A 13,674-nucleotide genomic window follows, 5' to 3' on the forward strand; every position below is an offset into this window, starting at 1 on the left:
GCTCACTCTTGAATTCCTTGTCAGACACCCTACTTCTTGGTCACGCAGGCATGCTCGTAAGGATTTCGTTAAAACCGGGGCTTATATGTGTGCCGTTAAGCTTTTCACATAATCTGGTAGCTTACAACTGGATGCTGATTAGTATGTGGGTGATAAGAGTGGCACTAATTAAAGGAGTAGTGACTAAACGAGTAGCAAAGTGCATTGCGAGGAAGGGTGAGTGTACGCAAACTACTGCATGCTTGTGTCCCATGACTCTGGAATGTCGTATGGTGTGGTAACCTTAATACAGCACGCGGTCGGGTAATATGCTGTTTGTATCAGCTGGGGTCGCTGACGGGACGCATTAACGCTGTCGAATCGTATACACTTAGAAACAAAGCTTAAGTGTCTGCCCAATTACTGAAGTTTATCCTTTTCACGTACGACGCACATATACCATGAGGCATGATGAAAATGCTGGCAACAAGGAGCAGTTTGGGATGAAAGTATCATGCGACCAGCTTTGCATTTGTTGATACAAGCATCGACTTTCTGGCTGTGCAATAAATGACCAGGTTTTATTGGTGTTTATATGCAGCTTTAAAAAAGACCAAGAGAACTCAACAAACAACACAACTCACTCAAAGAAACACAAATTGAGAAGACAAAATAAATGCATCCAAATTTCACCAGAATTTGCCGGAGAAAACGAATCAAGCAAAATCAGAAGCGTGAAATATATTTTGGTATTCTTTGAATACCTAGTAAAAAAATCTTTAAGAAAAAGCAGTTTAGACATATTCCTGACCATTAAACAATTAAACGAAATAATTTGCAGTAAGGTTGAATTCACTTTCATTTGAAAGCGGTATGAATTTGCATTGGAAGTAGCTATACCGGGCTTTGAGGGTGAGGTTATTAATGTCAATGATGCAATTATCAATGCAGTTTAATATTGTGAGCAATTTGTTTTCGACCATTTCTTGCTAGTATGCCGTCCGATTAGTTTGCGCCTTGCAAGATTCTCTGTTGCGTGTGGCATTTGCTGAAACAACGATTTCTAAATTTACCATTTTAATAAATAACTACACCATTATTTACCTACTTCTTATGTTCTTTACCGAGTCAATGTATGCTACACTGCATTAATCGGCAATGAAATATACGAAGTGAATATGTGCTATGTATAAAATTAGCTCGGAACATTATTAACAATTCTAATGAATAGTTTTGTTGGACATGTATTTTTTCTCGGTTCTAATGAGTTTTAGATGGCGAAATTAAAACACAATAGGTTAGCTTGGAAGCAAAGCTGTTACATATAAGCATGTAAACATATGGGGGCCGTATATGGCGATTTCGGTAAACTACACCGATGACTTGAAATAGTAGGTGTATGGCTGCTGTATATGCGTCGCAACACAAGATGTCTTGATTGTTTGCTCTATATTTTTTTATATTTTTGCTTTGAAATATCAATGTTTAGATTTTGTGTGCGTTTATTTTCAATCAATCTTATTGCACCCAAAGATCTACTCTTTGCAGCATATTGTAAGCATCCTTTAAGGATTGATTAGTCCTTTTATCAGTGAAGAAAATGGTCTATCTTCGTCATAAACAATAAATTTTGAAGCGGATGCAATAGTTACAAGGTCATTAACGTACATAAAAAGAGGTTGTACCTGAGGATGGTTTCTTGTGGTAGTCAACAAGAAGCTCGCAACAGATTATAAAACCGAAAGCCTATATTTGCTTCTTCAATTCTTCAATTGGGTAATATAGAAGCGAATGAGACAAGCAGCTTTCCCTCGAAGAAATATCCAAGTTCCTTTGCAAAGATTGTACGATCTAGGCAGTCGAAAGGTTTTTTTGATGTAGCCCAGTCTCCCAAACAACAGTTTCTCACTTTTCACTGTGTGCAGGAATAAATCCTGGCCTCAAAAAAAAAAAAGCAAGCTCTGCGCCAAATCCATTTCAAAAGCCTAGTTCCTCTATGAAAAACAGATTATGTTCACGTTCAAAGTCCACGAGTTGGTTTAAAATTATTCTTTCTAATTAATACTTTAGAAATTATAGTTAACATTGAGGATGGTCTATGATTGTGCATGTAATTTTTATTACCACAGAGCCATAGACCATGCAACCTCCGTAGAAGATGGAAAGCAATCCTGGCCAAAACAGAAGTTAAAAATGTAAAACTATACATGTTGCGAGTACGTCTGATTTACAGTTATTTGACTCAATTATTCTCATTCTTCTCATTTAACTCTATTCTGAACGTCCCTTTTATTTGTTCGTTCTTTCTAGCCTATAATTTTCAACGAGAAAGAAAAAAATGAAGCGCTCGTGTGTCCCTTGTGTCTTCCTTGTGTCCTCGTCTTTCTTAACGCTGTACATTTCCATCGTCAATCACCAACATGCCCAGACTACCACATTAGTGGAAGAAATTAACCTGTCGACAAGAACTCGGGGCCATCGTTGATATTTTTTCAGAAACTATAGGCCCTACATTTCGAATTAGTCTGACTTCAGCTAGAGTTACAACTAATCATGAACTTTAATCAGGAAATGCAAAAAGAGCGTCTAACGTCCCCACTGGACTCCCACGATAAAATGTTTGTCCGTGGAAAAGCCGGGAGCGGTTAATGTAGTCTTTAGTTAGTCTATGAGGGCGCTGTTCAGCTCTGTTAAGGACTAATGTGTTGTTTATTCGCGATTTGTCGCCAAATACTAACTCTAATAGTGCTCATTTTCATTTTCGGTTTGAAGTCTAAGATACCCGAACCGTTGACAAGGAGTGCTCCTCGCTAACAAGACGCGTCACTTCTGGTTAATGTTTTCACGGTTGAGTACATTGCACTTGAGCAAGCAGCTATTCCATTGCTCACTTACTTCCCGAAAACTCAATACTATCTCGACACTATGAACTCCTTTCCTTTGTGTTAAGATAAATACTCAGGCCCATTGTTGACCACGCTTAAATTGTTTTGATGCTCAAGTTCGTCACCTCTTTCTACGCGGCTCTTACGGCATTCCTTCAGCCCTTCTGCTTCTGAACGAAAGCCCAGCGAAAGGAACGATTCAGCAAAAGAGACGACAAGCACGGAGCAACAGACAATGTATCTGAATGCGCCTGCGTTCCGACAAGAAATTGTCTATCCTTCGTCAGTGTTGCAACTCGATGTGGACGCTGCTGCATCCACACTTTGCGCGCTGAATCACCAAAACGTGCTCTGCAGGAAAAGTTGCACTTGGCGTGAGGGTTGCATATGCCTCCTCCAACGTTTCCATTTTACCGTATCGCATAAGAATCAGATGAAAAAGTCAAGCATTCCAACGCTGGCTTCAGTAGTAAGGCATGCTGACTTTCCCACCCAGACGCCACAAATGTCAAGGCCTAAGGACGCACTCAGGGAAGAAACAGAAGCAGAAAGAGGGGACCGTTTGGCGATCTGCTTTCTCCGCAACTTGAGCTCAAGACACGTGCCTACGAATCTGCATGCGTGAGAGTAAACACGCCAGTTTGCGTTCTTACTGCGCACGTCCGCTTCCACATTTCTACATCTCCATCCTGGTGGCTATCGTGCTTACGTTTGGGTTTAGGGCGAGCTGGCGTCTGTTTTTTGCATGTACTTGTCTTTGTAAACTTCTGCGACACGTGAGGCTTATAGTGCCCCATGGGATTCTGCAGTTTTGCATGACACCTTCCACGATCGCAACTTGCAGTCTGCGCTTTCGCATCAACTCTCGTTGCGATTCGGTGTCTACACCAAAATATACTGTAAAATTTTCGTCATAGATTTGCATTAGTTGTAGTAGTCGTAGCGGTTTATTCAAAATAATAATAAAATGACACGTGTCATTTATCTTTATCGGGCGACCACGTTTCGCCGCCTAACAAGTGTTATCGCACAGCGCGGGACGCGCCTGCATCTATCCGAAGTTTCCGGCAAGTCATCAATGCTTCTATTCGCTGTCTGTTGTAGACGAACCATATGTTATCTGATTTCATCGCCTGACGTGAATGGTGTAGAACTTTGTGGAAGGCACGCTGGTCCCAACGATTAGTCGGGAACATTCGACGACTGCTGTATAGCAGCCGACGCGCTTGACCCGCGGATCAGATTTTCGACGATCGCCGACCGTGCTCGCCGCTACCGTTGTGCTGTAAGTGTAGCCTCTTTTGTGGGCACAGGTTCGCCCAATAAAAGTTAGTTTTGTCTTTCACAGTATTGCTACTGTGTTCTTCAACGTCACCACCACGTGACATCTGGATAACAGAAGGTTCGTCTACAACAGACAGCGAATAGAAGCATCGATGACTTTCCAGAAACTTCGGATAGATGCAGGCGCGTCCCGCGCTGTGCGATAACACTTGTTAGGCGGCGAAACGTGGTCGCCCGATAAAGATAAATGACACGTGTCATTATGTTTTCATGAGACTAAAAATATATTGTTCCATTAAAAAGCGAGAGTGGTGGTTAAAGCTATGGGCAAAAGAGGAGAGGCATGATATCGGCCAGCTTCAGCATTCGGAGCGATGATATGCACATGTGCTAGCCGTTGGTGCTTTCCGCTATCCAGGTTTTGTGTCTGTCATGAAGCAACTATTCCAAAGTCTGTACTGATTTTAGAGTAGCAGTTTCCGTGTGATAAACAATGAGTCTGCATCAACACGTGAGCCAGCTTAAGCAGTGGTCTCATTGCCATTGGATGGCATTACGCGTTAAGGTCGCTGCCGAGCGCCTCTCAGGCTTGAGCGATGGCTTTCAGTTTATAGGAATGCAACCTTCACCAACTTTAATTCTAAATCGAATTTTCTCTTTGTTATTTTACTTAGCGTTCCGGTGTTCAGCAACGAACGTACTGAAATCGTTTAGTTGCCTACGTAATTATCGTTTCAGCAGACCTGCACAGCCCAAGCTTCAGCAGTTAGCCTTCGAGATGGTGAGTACATTAAGCCACACACCTGTCTAGAGCGGTCGAGCTGCACGTGCTGTTCTGCATTTATTGCAATCAGAGCAAACTGGCAGGCCATGTATAGCGTTTAAAGATATAAGGAGCTGAACACAAGGTGAAATACGCTTGCTAGATAAGGTCTTGCTTTACAGATGAATGTGACAGGGGCTTCAATAGATGATAAGTGATGGACGACCATGTGCAGGATGGCAGTTCAGTCACACAGATGCCTATATGTTAATGGCTGGAGCGATAATTCGTTATCCTGTGACGGAAATAAAAACTTACAGTCGTAACGGTGTCCATTAAATCTGACTACTATTTTGAATAGATTCCAGTTTTTCAGTATCACAGGCGCAGCGCGGATACCAGACAACTAAAGCGTATTCAAGAATGGGCCACGGAAGTTTTGTACTACGTTAACATGTATTCTATAGTGGATTTCTTAGTGTTCGTTTTAAGTACTGAAGTTTGCCGAATGTTTTAGCGCATATGGTGTTAACAAGAGCGTGCCATTTCAAGTTAGACGTGAAGGTTACCCCAAGGTATTTCAACGTGTCGACGCGTGTTAAATAGGGCCCATTATTACAGTAACTGAAACGGAACGGTTGTCTGCTGTTAATAAATATTGTGGTCACGGTGTTGTTCATATTGATAGCCATTTGCCTCTTTGCACTCGAGACACAAAATAGTGAAAAATGTGTCATCCAAAACCTGCTGGTCGCCAGGATTTTTTATTACCGAGTACAGCGCACAATCACCAGCGTATAAAGGCAGTCTTACTGGTGTGTTGTGTTACTTCGATGACGCCTATTTGAAAATGATAAATAGAAGGTGCCTAAGGATGAAGCCCTGAGGCTCACCAGACGTACGTCAACTGTAAAATACTCTTCCGGATTAAATGAAACAAACTGGGACTTCAGGTGCAAACAGTCTCTTATCCACTCTACTAGTTTGCGACCACCGAGGAATGTCAGGAATTTTAGCACAAGTTTGCTATGACACACGGTATGAAATGCCTTCGCGCAATCTACAAAAATAGTGTCAACCTGGCTCCTGAAATTATGTGCTGATGTAATATGATTGAATTCAATGAGCTGCGGTACCATGGAGAATCCAGCTCGGGAAACGTGCGGATGACTTGAAATAACGTTATTATTAAAAAGTACCGTACATTGTGTTTATGAATGATGTGCTCCAAAATTTTACAGCATGTTGAGATTAAAGAAATTGGTCTGCAATTGCTGACCAACTGTTTGTTTCCATATTGAAATATCGGAACGACATTGATATCAAGGCATCAGGGCAAGAGGTTACTCCCAGCTTAACAACAATCATATGCGACCTTTGTAGTGACGCAAAGTGACTTCCTGTTAAAATTACTTGCCGCAGTTACTCTCAAGCACATTTTGTGCAGAACATCCAAGTAAATAATTGAAACAAGTGCGTGCAGTCCCGATGGGGTGGACAGGAACAATAAAAAAAATTCCCGTCTTGAAGTACATTTATCCCGAGAAATCCGGAGCTAAAGACGGCCTTAAGAAAAAAAAAAGCAGCTAACATTCGCAGTATTGCGTTTAGCCTGTGAACCGTTATGAAACTCCCGTGTTCGCGTTCGCGTTTCCCGCATCAGCGCTGGGTACTTCGCACCAGCCCAAGCAACGTACCCCCGGCTGCTCTAGGAATCCACCGAAGCGTGCTCAGACATCTCCTCTCCACTTATTGCTTGCCTGTTTCACATCGTTTTCTGCGCTGGCATCCACGCTTCCCTGCAATCTTCCCTGCAGACAGACTCCAACGCAAACGGCGAAGAAATAAAACTGGCAAAAGAATGCGTTTTTTTCATTCCCATTTGTTGTTTCCTCGGCTAACGCGTTCGTACAGCATGGATGCTTGTTAACCACTATAGTCTTTTGTCCGTCCATGAAACTTTTTTTTACTCCTTCCCGTCGCGTTCACCTTCCATTCCACCTGTTATTTCCGCCTCCTTACATTCGCATTAGTTTTCGCCTGCCCCTACACGTTAAACCCGTGGTTAACTCTGCGCAATGAGCCACTTTTCTTGGCGTCGGAAACTACCCTGAACAGTCTTTCCTTCCGGTGTTCTTCAATTTCACTCCTCGCCAACCGATCTTGATTTTACTTGTGGCGTAACTTGACGTGCAGGGCAACGGAATGTGAAAGTTACTGGCGTCGTTTAATCCGAAAATTGCCAATAAACGTTCCCCGTTTTATGGTCACTTAGTCCGAAATTGAAGTTTCTGCGCAGGATAGAAGAACCCAGTGCATGGCTGAGCTCGGGTATAGCTTTTATACCGCTGCTACGAGGGTGTTTCCAATGCCTTTCAATGCAAATGTCATTCGACTCGACTGACGTACATAAGCTGGTACACAAAGTTTTTTACGGCATTCGGTTCATACGATGTTTGAGTCGACGGAGCACCGAGCAAACATTCCAGATTTTGAAATGACATCCAAGCGCGACCACAGCTCGCACCAACCAACAACCATCTCCGTGTTTCGCCGCATCCACAACCGCCCCAATCGATTGAACAACATTCATCTCCGTGATTCGCCCCGTCCACAGCCGCGCCACTAGAGTTCTTCGGATCTGTGGCTCTTGATTGCGCTGTCCGCTGCTTCTTTAGAAAATAGCTCCTGTACTCGCCAAATGAGTGTTTGAAGATAACAGCACACCACTGCGAACGTACCGCGTGAGCGCGAAATTTCCCAAGAGTGCGCCGTTGAGGATGGCATCGTTTTGCACTAACAGCAATTGCACGTTCGCATTGTTTAGATACGCTCTTGCAAGAGACGTGCAGTACCTTTGGTACTCTTATAAACGCATTGGACTCATTTGGATTTGCTAGAGTGTTAAGCAGAATTTATCATGGGGGCACTTTATTCTGGAAAGAATTATTACGGCTTAAATCATCACCATCCTTCTCCGCGTTTTTTCGTTGTTGTTGTTGCAGCCGCTTGCAGCCTGCCACATTGCAACGCGCACCAATCGGTAGAAACAAGCACGCCAGTATCAAAAGAGCCGGCTGGACTTCTTGCCATACAGCTATCGGAGCAAGCATAAACAGAAACATAGATACACCCTGATCATTGTGCGGGCTTAAGCTATTGGAACCTATCTCGCTCCACTACTTTCGTCTTGTTCAAGAAGCCTAAGAGTCACAGCCGCATTCACCGGGCCGTTTCGAGATTTGGCAATAGCACGCACAGCGCTAAGAGGAGTGCTTCCATGGCAATGAGTGCTTCTGCATTAACATTACCCTCGCCTGCACCCTCAGCGTTTCTGCACCCTCAGGTGACCCTCAGCGTTGTTACCCGCGGGTCACCTTCGAGCTCTCTTTATTTTCTAAATCCGGCATCACCGCATACAATATTTAGTGATGCCCCGAATGTGCAATGAGAACACGGGACACCGAGAGTGAAAACTCCTTTTCTCGACAAGCATTTAATTGCATCCACAGTCCTAATAACACAATTAGAGAAAACGTCTTGGCTTTATGATCAGAAGATTACTTGCGACTTTATGTGTACGTTGTTGGCGGTGGGAATGATCACGGTGGTTATAATAATCACGACGCTGACTGCGAGGAAGAAACATGGGTTCCTTCTTCACCCCAGTCTGAGCCATCACCCATGTGGAGGATGATAGCCTATGCTAAAAAAAATATTAAAATAGATCTCTGTTAATTGTTTGTTTTTTTCATTTCAACGCTGTATGAAAATTTCGTTTAGCAGATTCTTTATTGTTATATTGCTAAAAAGCGTTGTTTGATATTTTGTAACAAACCTCTTTGTAATACATGGATTGAGTGCGACGTCCTTTAAAAGTTGAAAAAATTATGCCAGGTTCAGCTGCGATACTGCCTTAGGGTTGCAATAGAACCTTAGGTCTGCAATCTATAAACAAAGATTTGTACGTCTAAGATAGGCTATGTTTGATTTCGATCCTTGATTCAAAATAGAGAATACTGCTTGGCTCGCAAGAGGCGCTTAATATAGTCTCTAGGCCGTCTTCATTTTCTCATCCCGTAGGATTTCTTGATCTGATTCCTCCAAGGCTATTTCTTGCTTTCCCGGTGACCTATTCCCATGCCGTACCACCCATTTCCACGAAGGCGCCGAATTCCCAGCCGCAATTTCGACAGGCAAATCCAACCGGAGGCAAGATTAAAGGCTGCCGATTTTGCGCCACTTGCTCTTATTCTCTCAGCGGCCTCACAGTGCAGGAAATATCCAGCACGATGTGCTCGTCAAGACTGACGATTGCTTCTTAGGGCCTGATGTCCCTGTTGTGAAGTAGATCACGATGGATCCCTTCGCAGTTGGAAGCCTCATGGGAAGACAACTTCTTTTATTTCCTTTGGGGTTCTAAGCTGTTTAGCCGGCCTTCTCCCGTCATCCAGACTGTGCGATCTTCCTAATGGTCTAGAATTTTCTCATTTTGACAGTTCAGCTTACAAGCGGTGTCGTTTGCAGTGTGCCGTCTTGTGATGATCGCAGTGCGTCTTGTTTTTAAAGGGTGTACACTCAAGGGAATAACATGATTGCGCTGCTGTGTTTTACGCACCTAAGTGCAGGCAATGTCGCTGTCCCATCATCTGCCCGCCTGGTCCACTGCATTTTGGAAGCCGGAAAGCAAAGCGGGCACTCGTTCTCAGATGTAGCTTACGATGTAGTGGATTGTCTCTTCGGTGCGGCCGTTTATGTTGATGGAGGCATCAGATAGCCGAACTCACTTACTTAGAATAGCGATATTAATATCTGATGAATTCGTTTAACCTTTCGGTGACAATCACCCACAGGTGACCACTATCATTGTTATGAGAGAAATGCTGGCCCATGCCAAGAGATAAAACGACGTGTCTAGCAAAAAGGGGACAATAACAAGGAAGAAACACAAGCAGCCGTGGACATATTCATGTTTTCACATTATTCTCTTTTTTTTTGTTGTAAAAAAAGAGAATTCAAGGTTGAACCAACTCGGAGCGAGCAAGCTGTCAATTGAGCGTGAACGTACGGACACTTAATCTGCAGAGAGGAAGAACCAAGAAATACGTATGATTTGCTCAAAGGGCTGATTGCACCAGACAAATGTGTTTCCATTACCTTAAGGGGATTGTGTTGTCCTTTTTTCGTAATAGGTAGGCCCTCTGGGCAATGCTTCTGAAACGCTTCACCGCTTCCAGAATGTGTAGTTCATGATTGCACTCAAGACTGGGATGTCTTCAATCCTAAGCATGTTGTCAGTAGAAACTGCCACTGTTGAGTGCTCTACGCGGACAGTTTTGCACTTCTGCACAAAAACTGACTCATGAAGTGCAGCAACGCCCCACTGCAACTTTAAATACCTGAACGTATTTCAATACCTCTTTTTTTCCCCCGCAGTCTTTTCGTGTTTTATTTTCAATCGCCACGCGTTTACAGTTTTGCACTGTTGACCCCAGCTGTACGGCACGAAAAAGAGTACTTCGCACAAATTATGTTCTCCATTAAGTTTTCTGAAATCAGTTTAACTTTTTTGTCGGGTGGATGAAGCCTATGGTAGCAGGAAACACCACAACGGTACCGTGGGAAGAGTTGACAAATCAACCTGTTTCCTGTCGCGTTCTTTAACATGCTACGACACAGACTGACAAAGCGCAACAGAACTAGGACAAGTAGAAGAAACACGAAACACAGGACAGGCGCTACAGTAGCGCCTGTCCTGTGTCTCGTGTTTCTTCTACTCGTCCTAATTCCGTTGCGCTTTGTCAGTCTGTGTCGTAGCAGTATGAACCAACTAGCCCACACCAAGGTCCTCTTAGAACATATTTCTTTAACATCTAAGTCATTTGAAACCACTCATTTTCATAACAGTCTGCTCAATCTGCTATTATGAGTTGCGAGAAGGTGTTTAAGCCACCCAAAATAGCTCTTAAAAAAACTCTCAGAAAAAAAAAAAACACCAACCCGCCTTTCCCTACTGGTAATGTCTATATTATGAGTGTAAAAGCAATCACACAGAAGAGAAGTATTTGAAAAGCTCAACATTTACGAAGCAGGTTTGAACACACGTGTGAAAACTTGTTCCCTTTGGTGACTTGGTAATAACGCTCTATCCATTCGCCCTTTGTGCTTATCCACAAAGGGCCATTTCCAGGACCACGAAATAATTGAGTATGAAGGACACAATTTCTTTGACGGAACTCCATTCCCGGAACAACTAAGTATTTCGTTTCTTTCTTACTCTTTTTCCAGGAAAGAACTAACGATTGTTCTTCTCCGCCGCGTTTATAAAAGAAAGAATGAACTCCATTAAAAGTGTTGTTCTGCTTATTTAGATTCTTTCTAGATTTCAATGATCGGAGGGGCGCTAGGAGAAAATAAAAAAAATGCACCAGTTCTACCTTGCGCAAGAAAAAATATTGAAGAATCATGTTTTCTTTTTCGGTTCAAAAACTTGCAACCATATACTGTTTGGTTGGCGATCCACGTCGAGCACTTCATTTCAAACTGCTCCTGAAAGTTGAGCTTGAGGTGATCGCTTGTTTTCGCTCTTCTAAGGTCCAGGCAATCTTGACTTTTGTTGTAAGTCTTCCGCAAAGCGTCGGGAAACGATTATTGGCCAAAAATATGAGATGTTATATGGATTTCTTCCGCATGCACTAGTCACTGCACTATGTTGGAAAGAAAAAGTAGCTGCGGTTTCAAGGATGTTCAGAAAGCTCAATTTAATGTTTACCTTCGTGGTGAACTCACTATTTTTTTCATATAGAACGGAAAATGTGCCTGCAGCCCTGCAGTGTAATGCGCGCGGAAGTCGATCATTTTTCAAATTCCTCGACAGAAACAAGAAAAAGACGTTTTATCTCGCCGCTGCCTATGCACTATTCTCAGTAAATACGTTTACTACCTTTTGTGAAATTTTGAAAGCAGGCACGGGTCGGTTTAGCCTTCGTGGAGATTAACTGCAGAAATGGCTGCTCACTTTTTACGGGGATCGGTGACTCTAGGTTCTGCTCTTTAAAGTTTCAGTTATGACGTGCGCTGCACCTTCTGATGATGAATAAATGAAAGCAAGTGGCTTGTTGTTATACCTGATGGATGACGTATATGGTACATTTCTTGCTCACGAATTCTCGTTTGAAAGGCGTGAGCATAACCGCGTTTTAGAAAGGCAGGAAATATGACAGAACTGCATAGTGAAATCCGTCTATTCGCTGACTGCACATGTGCGTGATTACCTGCCTGCATACGCCTCTTCTCGCAGTTCGCAGAGTATGTCGCCGCCTTTATCGTGTTGTAGAATACAGAATTAAAGCACCGCAAGGTCTTACGTATAACATAGACGCGCAAAGAAACAACTGATCTTTGGCCTGCTACTCTTAGTAAACGTCAGTGCTTTCCACGCCGCTATAGAGGACTCCGAATCAATCTCCTCCTCTAAGTTGTTGCGTTGGGCACAAAAGTCTCAACACCTGGGTGTTTCTTGCTTCCTTCTATTGCGGTGCTGCGGTGAGGCAAGGTTTGAACCCAGGACCTCTTACCAAGTAATAGGGAGACTTGCGCCCTAGTCGCCAATTCAGTCCTGCATTTTGGCACCTCTCTGATCTCCTTCCTCAGCCATTCCATTTTATCGAACAAGTCACAATAAGTTTTTGCGGTTTTCTCAACGTGGCCAGCATTTCGCTGAATAACCATAAAAGTGCCAATTTGTTTTTTTTGTGATCGTTGGGCATAGTACCTAGATGCCAAAAAATGCTCGCGAAAGTAATGAAAAAGTCGCTAACAGAAATCTGAAGCTTGTTCAAGTAAAAATTCGGGTGTACATGGAAGCAAGTACGAATGTCGAACAAGGTGTGCAACATTTGGTCGTGGGCCTAAACATAGCATTTAAATCGCAATAATGTAAACACCCATTTGTCAAACTTATTCATCAAAGCAGCCGGCCGGCCTGCATTAAAATCATGAGCTCCATATATTGGCACGCTTTTAGTCTTTATTGTTTTTTTAATGTAAATGGCGCAGTAATTGTCTCACATCTCGGTGGTCACCCGAACCGCGCCGTAGGAGAAAGAAGGAAGGCGGGATTGAAAGAAGAAAAAGATAAAGAGGTGCCTTAACGAAGGGCTCCGCAATAATTTCGACCCCCTGGGAATTTCTAACGTGGCACAACACACGGGCAGCTTTTGCGCTGCGCATCCATCAAAACGCGGCCGGGATCAAACCCGGGAACTCCGGCGGCCCTTTTCTACTTTCATACATGCGTTTTGTATTACACGCAAGCATTAAGGTCCCGTGGGCGCGTAGGCAGGTCAACAGTGCCGTACCGCGTAAATACCTATTATGCAAAAAAAAAAATAGAACATGCCGGTACCAACACTAAAAAAGAAATTTCACCATTCATTTTATGACCCCTAATTTACTAGTAGGGGAAATATTCGTTCTACAAATTACAGAACCTGGTTTTTCCCGTGACGTCACCGAACCTCCCCGACCAAGATGGATGATCGTTTCCTCAAGGTGAGCAAGCAACCTCGTGCAAGACACCCCATCTTTCCCCCGTCAGAATGATTAGTAGCGATTTAACTGAAAGCCAGTTTGCTTTGTTTGATGGATAGAAATTAGTTTCCTTTCTATGAAGCACGGAATTCAAGAAGAGCTTTGTACGCGGGGCAGTAAGTGCTGATGTAAACCTATGACCACTCATTTCTGATTGGTATTGACGAGTAT

The sequence above is a fragment of the Amblyomma americanum genome, chromosome 10, assembly GCF_052857255.1.
Source record: "Amblyomma americanum isolate KBUSLIRL-KWMA chromosome 10, ASM5285725v1, whole genome shotgun sequence".
NCBI classification, from domain to species: Eukaryota; Metazoa; Arthropoda; class Arachnida; order Ixodida; family Ixodidae; genus Amblyomma; species Amblyomma americanum.